Source organism: Lytechinus variegatus, chromosome 10, assembly GCF_018143015.1.
Source record: "Lytechinus variegatus isolate NC3 chromosome 10, Lvar_3.0, whole genome shotgun sequence".
In the NCBI taxonomy this organism is placed as follows: domain Eukaryota; kingdom Metazoa; phylum Echinodermata; class Echinoidea; order Temnopleuroida; family Toxopneustidae; genus Lytechinus; species Lytechinus variegatus.
In genome coordinates, this window is record NC_054749.1 from 21,096,192 (window position 1) to 21,106,226 (window position 10,035).

At 34.1% G+C, this 10,035-nt stretch overlaps 1 long non-coding RNA gene across 1 annotated transcript; it reads left to right on the forward strand.

The window, feature by feature from the left end:
• The first annotated feature begins 6,942 nt into the window (after positions 1-6,942).
• Positions 6,943-9,241, forward strand: LOC121422239. The gene is made up of 3 exons (XR_005971137.1): positions 6,943-6,979; positions 8,422-8,521; positions 9,132-9,241. It is a non-coding gene; the product is annotated as an uncharacterized LOC121422239 (long non-coding RNA).
• Positions 9,242-10,035: the final 794 nt, after the last annotated feature.

Sequence of the window (10,035 nt, forward strand, 5' to 3'; positions counted from 1 at the left end):
AGATATCAGTTCCAGACTTGTGAATATTCGGATTAAAGGGGAAGTTTACCCTGAAGAAAAGTTTGGTGTAAAAAATGCAGGAAAAAATAATAAAAATATCGGTAAGGGTTTGAGAAAATCTATTAAAGATTAAAAAGTTATTCGAATTTTAATTTTTGGATTTAAGACGTCATAAATGAGCAGTTGCCCCATAACTTATATATTATTGCATTTTTTTTTAATGGTTCATGAGCAATCATTTCTTTTTAGGAAGGGGTGAAATGATTTGTCTATTGATATACTAAAGGTACATTACAAAGCATTTCATTTGATCTTTTTTACAATACGATTTGTAGGAAAGCTGCTTGCATATGACGTCACAAATCAAATAATTCAAATTCTTATAAATGTTCTTTTTTATGTATTTTCTCAAACCTTCGGGTAATATCTTTCTATTATTTTTTTCTCATTTCTACAATAAACTTTTTGTCAGGGTGAACATTTAGCAAACCTTTTTCAATTTTCGGATTTACGAATCTTCTGAAACCTTTGGAATACTTGAACCTTTCAATTGAAGAACTGTAACCTGATATCAGTGGCGTAATGGGCCAAAAAATTGAGGGTGCCAGATATGGCGCATCAGGCAAGATTTATATACATGTACAGTTGTCATTGAGCGAAGCGAGCGAGCAAAATTTTCGGATTTTTTAATTACAAAAATCCAATTTTGCGATATGTTTGACATATTAGAAATTCAGAAAATCATGTCATATTTTACTCTTATCTCTTTCCTTTTCTCTTTTTTCTTGATCATGATTTTTTAGATAGTTATTAAGTTAGTTGGTTAGATAGATAGTTAGTTTATTACTTACTTAGTTAGTAAATTAGTTATTTACTTAGTTAGTTGGTTACTTAGTTAATTAGATAGTTATAGTAAGTTTTAGTCAGAAAGTCAGTAAGCAAAGTTAGGTAGATGCATTGTGGCTGACTTTGCTTATTTTTGCTTGTTTTACAACACAAGGTTATATCTAAACCGATGAAATAAATACAAACATAATTCATACTAGTCCGAGACTGTGAAACACAGCCGAATGGAGCGTGACGGGGGTAACGGGGATTTCATTTTAATTGCAGTGCCTCATACATAATGGCATGGGTTTTCATTTTTCACGCATAATCTTCATTGGTATTGTAGGTAACAAGCCACCTGTAAAAAGAAAAACCAGTCTTCGTACTACCAATAATGCATTACTGTTCAGACACCTTTGTACGAACGACTTCCCTTCAGTGGAGATTCTCTAAAGAAAATCATTGCTATATAGAATAAACTATTCCTGGGAAATCAAATACCAGATGAATGCTACACAATACAGGTCAAAGCCGACAGTTCAAATTAGCTGCGAATCCAGGCCTTCATTAATATAATTTGGTTGATTTTTCTTGACAAGCACCCTTCTCTCTAAAAACATTTTTTTCAGTTCCAAGAAGGGCCTACTCTTCTTCTTTCTTTAAGAAATGTTACATGCAGTAGATCACGAAAAATGATTGCTTACCATATTGATTAATTGGCGTCACAGTTGACCAAACAAAGCAAGATTTGAATTTTTTTCCAAACCGCTCGCTCGCTACATTATCGCGCGGAAAAAAAATATAGCATAAATAAATCCCTTATCAATCAGAAATCACTTTTTTTTAAAAGCCTTGCTTAACTTAATACTAAGAAAGACATAACTGCTTCACGCAGATGATAACCTCAGGGAGAAATATCTGTTTGCCCTAAAGTGCCCGCTTTGGCTTTGCCCCCCCCCCCCCCACGCAAAAAACGGATAAAATATTTTATTTAATATATTTTGTTAAAATCTATCACTAAAGCAGATTATGAGTTTGATAGAGTCGTAATATCGCTCGCTTTCTTTGTTCGCTCCCAACTTAAAAAAAATAATTTGCCCCATACACCTTAAGGCCACCACACGCCTTCCGATTGGTTAAAGCCTGGCCACACCGCCCGAGCGTTGTTGGAGCGGTCGTGAAGCGGAGAGAAAAAAAATCATCACCGCTCGCTACCGTTCAACATTTTCGATTGTTTTTATTTTGTTTTCGATTTGGGTTTTCGATTTTTTTCCCCAATTTTGTGAGCGAAATTCGACCCTCTCTCCATACCGCTCCACGACCGCTACAACAACGCTCGGGCGCGTAGTGGTCTAGTTATTCTGACTCTCGGTTTTCAACAGAGGCAGTGGCGTAACTACGGGGGCACGGTGGGCACGTGCCCCCCCCCCCCCCATCGGCTGGCAAAAAAACAACGGGGAAAGGAGGAAAAGAGGGAGAAAGGAAGAGAAACAAGTTACATTATAATATGTTGTATTATATCTTATTATATTATACTACATACATGATAATTTTTTTCATAACTATATGAAACATTTTCTCAGGGGCTATGTGTTTATCGTTCCTGGTGCTCGCATTGTATGTTTAACGAGGTAAATAATCCTGTTGTACTTAAACATCCCGTTTTCAATTCAATATACACCAAATTTCCTCGCACTTCGAGTTAATATTGTTTATGTAGTGACTTATGCTTCTTAACTTTTCACAGCTTCTTAAAGTGATTGCCCCTTTTAAGGTCTAAATATAAAACATTTCCAGTCCGTGTTAATGTTCGCATTAGTGGATTGGTGAGATATGTCTCCTTTTTATGAATTCCGAAAATCAGTGATTAAATTGTCCTTTTTCTAACCTGAATATAAAAAATTTTCAGCTCGCACTTGGCGCTAGCATTATTTGATCAGTGAGATATATATCCTTTTAATAGCACAGTCCATTAGGTCAGTATGCCTGGCAGTTGAGCGCGCTTCGCGCGCCCACTAAGTGACACAAAATTTTAGCTGGTGCCCCCCCTTAATTGTCATGACCCACGATGCGTCACTGAACAGGGTCATGGGTTCGAATCCTAGCCATGGCGTGTTTTCTTACAGATGAAATTTATCCACAATGTGATGCACTCGACACAAATGAGGTAAATTAATTCACCGGCAGGATTAATTCCTGCCTGCTGATCGCCGGCTATGATAGCTCGAGCTAAAACGGGCGTAATATTAATAGCAAGCGCTTTGTATCCTCATCCAAAAAGCGCTATATAAATCCAGCTGTTATTGTTTTTATTATTATAAACCGTGGTGGAATTCGATGGTTATAATGAGACGCGGAATATCTTACCAAATAATGTCCTAAATCATCGTAAGATTTCCTATGTTCAAATATGTGACAATGCTATCATCCTATTATCTTGTATATATGATATCGAGTCGTAATGAGGTACATCGTTAGTACGATTGGCTACGATTTGAAACTAATTTGGTATGGTCTTTACTCAAAATAAAGGCTTCTAGTCATCCCAATTGTTAGATTTAGATTTATTTATTTCCGTCAACAATTTTTTCAAAAATAGTATACCTAGTATACCTTCAGTAAATTTGTACCACAAATAAAAAGATAATTTCATTCACATTTTAAGAAAATGAGCAAAATGCGATTTAGTGTTCCAAAATCGGATCGTGGACCAGTCGTAAGGTGTACATTAGGCCTATATATGCTCCCTTAATTTTGTTCTTACCTCATACGCCGCTGATAAAACTAGAATTTATTGGCATTGAGATGTTTTTATTTGATAATAACTTCAATTCTTGACATATACAAAATAACTAACATACATACATACATACATACATACATACATACATACATACATACATACATACATACATACATACATACATACATACATACATACATACATACATACATACATACATACATACATGCACACATACATACATACATACACACACACATACACACTTACATACATACATACACCCTCCCCTACATACACACATACACAGCAAATGTAATATCATCTCTTTACAAATAGATGCAATGACAACCCAAATACTTAACACTACTTTTTCTTTTTTTTTCTTTAACTTGCTATTTATCTTCTTCTTTTTTAAATACAACCATGTATGTATTAATACAGTGTCGTATCAATGAGTATTACACTGAAACTCCATATCACACTATCTTCCAATACATAGTAATACATATTGATGGTAACAATGCATAAGCATTAAGTATAAACTCCGCCTATATAATCATACCCACTTTCCTTTCGAGTGTCAAATATTCAAGTTTACAGAAAAAAAAAGATTTTCCAAATACTAAAATCAAATATTTAATCTAACGTAGACGAATAGACCAGTTCGGATTTACCTCATGGCTATTTTTTTTACCCTTTTTTTTAAATCTTTCATTATGATAGGCAGATTTCAAAGCAAGATGTGTAAGCATGCCTTACATAGCAGGATGCAGAAATTGCATAGACTAGGATTCTAAAAATAACACACAATGAACACTCTATGAAGGTATTTGTTGCATTGCATTAGCATGTTGTTATTTCAATGTACTTGGCCAACTGTGAAATACCAGTCGCTAGTGGATGCATTGTTGTTTTTTATGAATCTAATGGAAAACACATTTCAAAAGAATATCAAGATATCAAAGTTGGTGAATATTAAACCGCCACGTCACTTTAGTACAAATTTCTGATCATGCGCAGAATGGAACTCAGCACTGCATGGCGCCATTAACAATTATTTTCTTTAAAAACGCCCAAAACCTCGACCTCTTCGCTTAAATAATATATATCCGAACATAGCCTCGGCCCTAACCAGGCCTCGCCTACAACCTCTCCCCCCCCCCCCCCACATACACACCCTTCAAAAACATCTCCATCCCTATCTGTTGGACGACTGGCTCTTGTTGGTCTAATGTTGAATTTTCCCCATTTAGAAAAATGGACTACAATAGTATATTTTTAAATTTCATTCAATGATAGTGTTTTTTTAAGTTATCTGTTTTTGTACATAATATACAGGATATTCAATAAGAATTAAAAGCTGATTTATTAATCGATAGATCGTGCTTCCCAAAAGAATTTCCTGCCAACTATAATTGGTGGTACTTCAAAAATTAAACTTCAGTTTGCACACATTTCCTTAGGTGATTTTGAAAATTCACAGGTACAAAATAAATGTTCATATATTCGTTTATCACAAATTGAACTTGTTCGAGACAAGGCCAAAACAGAGGGGAAAAAAATCTCCGGGACAATCAATGATACGCGTGATCGCGTTCAAGAAACCGTGATGTTGAAGGCACTCATTATTCTAGGCGAATGCACAACATTAATAGCAATATTTTACATTGAATAATGACATTTGGAACATTCACGTCGGTGTTCAGTCACTAGGACCCTGCATATACATTCCAGGCCAGATAATACATGCAATATACTTACAAGGGAATGTGATACTGTACGCCAATGGGCCATGTCACAAAATATAATTCACATGCTTTCCTTGTAAGGGTAAAGAGGAAGGAACTTAACCCTGTAAAACATGCCTTTCAAAACATTGTCCAGATCGTGTTTATATGTTTAGATGGTAAAATAGATGAAACAGAAAAAAAAATTCACACAGGGATTACCCTGGCATGTGATTTAATGTGCTTGAAGTCAACATGGACAAACTGGCAAAGGGGTCAGAATGGCTTAGTCAAATAAAATATTCAAGTAAAGGCCTATTGCCAAAAAATATAGTTTTTTCTATTCGAGTTGTATGATTTTCCTAATAAAACTTAGACAATTTTTCATTTTTATTGTACATTCATTCGTTTAATCACTAGTTAAGTTCATTATTTATTCATTCCGCATTCACTGTTTTTATTATCTCGTTATCCATAAATACACAGTATACACTTGCCAATTGTGATTAGTATTTTAATTCATGATACATTCTCAAATCGTTATCATCATTATAGGACAAGTCCACATTTTGATCTGAATAAAAAGAGAAAAATCCAACAAGCATAACACTGAAAATTTCATCAAAATCGGATGTGAAATAAGAAAGTTATGACATTTTAAAATTTTGCTTTATTTCACAAAACAGTTATATGCTCATCGTGGTGAGTATAGATTTAGAGTTAGATTTAGATTTATTCATTTTCCATTCACAAAGCATGACGTCATCCACTCAATAATTATTTCTTTTGTATTTTACTATATGAAATGGGGAATATTCTATTTTTCTCCTCATTGTCAAGTAAAAGAATGATTAATTCCTCCCTGAACATGTGGAATGAGCATTGTTTAATACTATATGATTCAGTCAAATTGGTCCTAATTATTGTCAAATCTGTAAAAATCAAATATTGTATAGTTCAACAATAAAAAAAACAAAAGAAATAGTGAGTGAGGGACATCATCGACTGTCTCATATGAGTTGTGCATATCACTGTTTTGTGAAAAATATTCAAAACCTTAGTCATAACTTACTTATTTTACATCCGATTTTGATGAAATTTTCTGTGTTTTAATTGCTAGTTTGATTTTTCTCTATTCAAATCGATATTTTTCTCTGGTGTCTTGCATAGCCTGCGCGCGGCCAAGCGAGGGCGCTATCTACAAGTCGGCAAGTCCCTATATAAAGGGCCTTGCAAGTCGGTTCCACAGAGATACGAAGGGAGCTAGAGAGGCAACTCTTTTCGCGCGTTTTTGATTTTCCATAGGTTTTGTACATAACAAACATGGCTGCCATTTGTCCAATTTGAAGGTTGATTTTGGAAGGTCAATGTTTAATTCATGAGTAATGACGTCAAAATACGCACAATGCACTTGTATGATTGGATAAAACGCTAATGTTTTATTCATGTCCTCATGCATTAAACATTTTTTTCCGTCCCACAATTCCCTACGATATCTGTGCGAAGTGTCGTTCTTTTTGATTCTGCGAAATTCAACTTTTTGAAATACAATAGCAAGTCTAATTATCTGTTTTTAGAATTGATGTTTGAAAACATGATTTCTGAGTGAACTTCAAAGGAGCAGAAAATCTTGGAGGAAACATTAATATCAATCTAATGACATTCCATAGGAATAAAAGTAAGTTAAGTTCAATTCCTTACTTTGATCTTAGTTGAAATTGTAATGTGTTTGCTGGGGTTCGGCGTCGCATGCATGGCTTTATGTGCAGTTTACAACGCAAACCACAATTTCCATATTTCCATTTCTTTTTCCTGTCCTGATCCTAAATAAGTCTGAAATATGACTGACATATTTTCTCAGAAAATAACATAGTTTTCGTAGAACTAAGTTGGTTAATTGGGATGCTTCATGTCCGCCCTTATTAAATCTGTATTTCAGTTCTAATTGTCAAATATCAGGGGTAGATGTGGACTTGTTTAACGGCAAAGCTGCATCAAAATTAAGCCAAATACCGATTACCGTACCGTATATAGCCAGAGCGAGATGCGGACTTTGATATCGCCGGTGCCAGCCGGCTGCGAAATTGCCGATGTAGGCTAGGTCATTAGGTGTTGGAAATTAATTGTCAGACAAGCTTGAGTTGAAATTTGAAGTTATAGGCCATGGGCCTAGTACTGATTTTTCGACACCGCTATTTCAATATAATTATCTGCATTTAAAATGAAATGAAATTAAATCTAAATGAACTGAATCTGTTTGGAATGATATTGGTAGATTTTTCCATGCTCATGGAATGATTTGAGACAGATGTTAACGTTTTTCTTTTTTTAAATAAAAGTAAGGCCCTAGGATAGGTCTAACTTAGATATAGATTTAAAAAAATAAAATTCTAGATCTGTCTGGTTTGACTTCTTTTCTACAAAGATTTAAGTTAACTTTATTTTAGTTCCTGGCTGGACCATTGCCATTGGACTAAAATGTAATTAGCCTAGCAACGGAGTTTAATGATTCTTTTTTTTCGGGGGGGGGGGCAACATTTCTTTGTCAGGGTTCAAACTGCTCAATTTTTTTTTTGAAGGGTTGAGAAAATTTATAGTGCCCTATTTTGAATTGTTTAAGTATAAGGCTAAGCAGAGAGAGCAGCTGATCTAATTGATTTATCTTTATTGTCCTCACTTGATGTTATTTGTGGTGAAAGGCAAAGGGTCATTTAAACCTGCCAGCAAGTGAGCTAACCCTTTTTTTAAATAAAAATCAAACTTAAAGAGGATATCACTTAACGTAGAGATTCAAATCAGACATGTTTATAGACGAGTGCAAAAAAATTAATGATTGTCTCGCACTGATGAATGAGCGAAAGCCATATTATCACACAAATGATAATTATCCTACATCTGTCAAAGCTGGCTTGGTGTATATATATTGAAGATTGACAAAAGACCTCACTATAGTAGGACATGTATGCTTGAACCATTTAGTTTTTGGTCGAGACCTGCTTTTTTCTAGTTGGGAATTGTGAAAACTGGAAACTCTGAAAAAATTGTTTTTTAAGAGAGGAATTTTGTTTATCACTTTTGAAATTTTTAACTGTAAAGTATTGTATGTATATCGAATTGCAGATCCAGTGGGAGTCAGAAGTACAAAGTCAAATACCATTTGCACATCACCAAGAGGTACAATCTGATGAGTAACAGGATATCTGATCTAAAAGCTTGCCAGGTATGCTTGTTTTCATAAAAATATAAAAAACCTATTTTTTCTGAATCATGTTATCCCATAAAGTAAAGCTCCATGATGAGATAAAGAGCGTGTATAGTGACTGCACTTCGGAGTGCTGATTTGTCTAGTTCAAATTTGAACTAGACAAATCAGCACTCCGAAGTGCAGTCACTATACACGCTCTTTAAGAGCTAAATTAGCACTTCATTTTTAGAGTGTATTCTTTTGGATTCAAATTCACCAGTATTTCCATTAATATCAATGCATACTTATTGTCCATGTCTCTTAGCTATATTAATCATACATAAAATCACTTTAAAACTCAGTTACTCTGAAGACAGAAATAAAAAAGGACAAAATATTTTGATATATATTTGAATGGGTTTTCACACTTAATAAAAAAAGTTATATGAATAATGATCTATAATAGTGATCTATGATTTTTATCTGGCAACATAAGTTACTACATGTGCATTTTCTAAATAATATTGCATGGAAGAGTAGGGGCTCATAAAAATGTTAAAACTTCTAAATTAACTGGACTAGATGAGTAAGAATAATTTATATCAGCAGCTCATTTTGTTCCTTTCTCTTTTTGTTTACTATGCAGGTTTCACAAGCTGTTTGAGTATCACCAGGGCAGATCAAGAAGAAATATGAAGGCCAGGTTCATAACAAGCAGTTTCTTCATTGCAATTACAGATTTAAAAACTTGAATGAATTTAAATAAATGTGTCAATACATATTGAATGCTGCTTAAACTACACATCTGTTGAAAAAAAAAATAATTGGAGTATAGATATTTAGGTCCATAGGTTTCACACAAGATTAAAATATTTTTCAAAGGGCACACTTATCCCCCCCCCCCTTATTAGTGTTCTAATCATCTACATGTAGTAATTATAGTAGTGAAAGCACTTTGAATAATATTAGTAGTTTTAAAGGGATAGGTTGTATTCTGGTAATCTAAACAATGCAGAATGTGCCTTTACTGAGGTCTTGGCTATGTAACATACATGCCTACAGACATATAAATGGTGATAAGAAATAATGGATTTTCATTGAATAAAATGTGCATAATAAAAAACAATGTGACAGAACAAAGGGCGAAGAAATCACTCTCAGTCCTGGACCCCAATTCATTAAAGGGGAAGTTCACCCTGAAGAAAACTTTTCAGGAAAATCCGTTAAAAAGTAAGAAAGTTATTAGAGTTCAAAGTTTTGGATTTGTGACGTCATAGACGAGCAGCTGCCCCATGTGTTATGTGATATAACATGCATGAATTTCAAATTTTGTATGGTTCCTGATGACTTAATTTTGTTTTCTATTCATGATTGGGCATGAAATGATTTGTCTATTGATACACAAAAGGTAGGGTGAAAACCATTTTCAATTTTCTGAGAAAATGACATTTATTTGATTTTTTACCATTCGCTATGTGTGAATGCTGCTCGCATATGTCGTCACAAATCAAATAATTGAAATTCTAATAACTTTTAATTATTTGATGAAT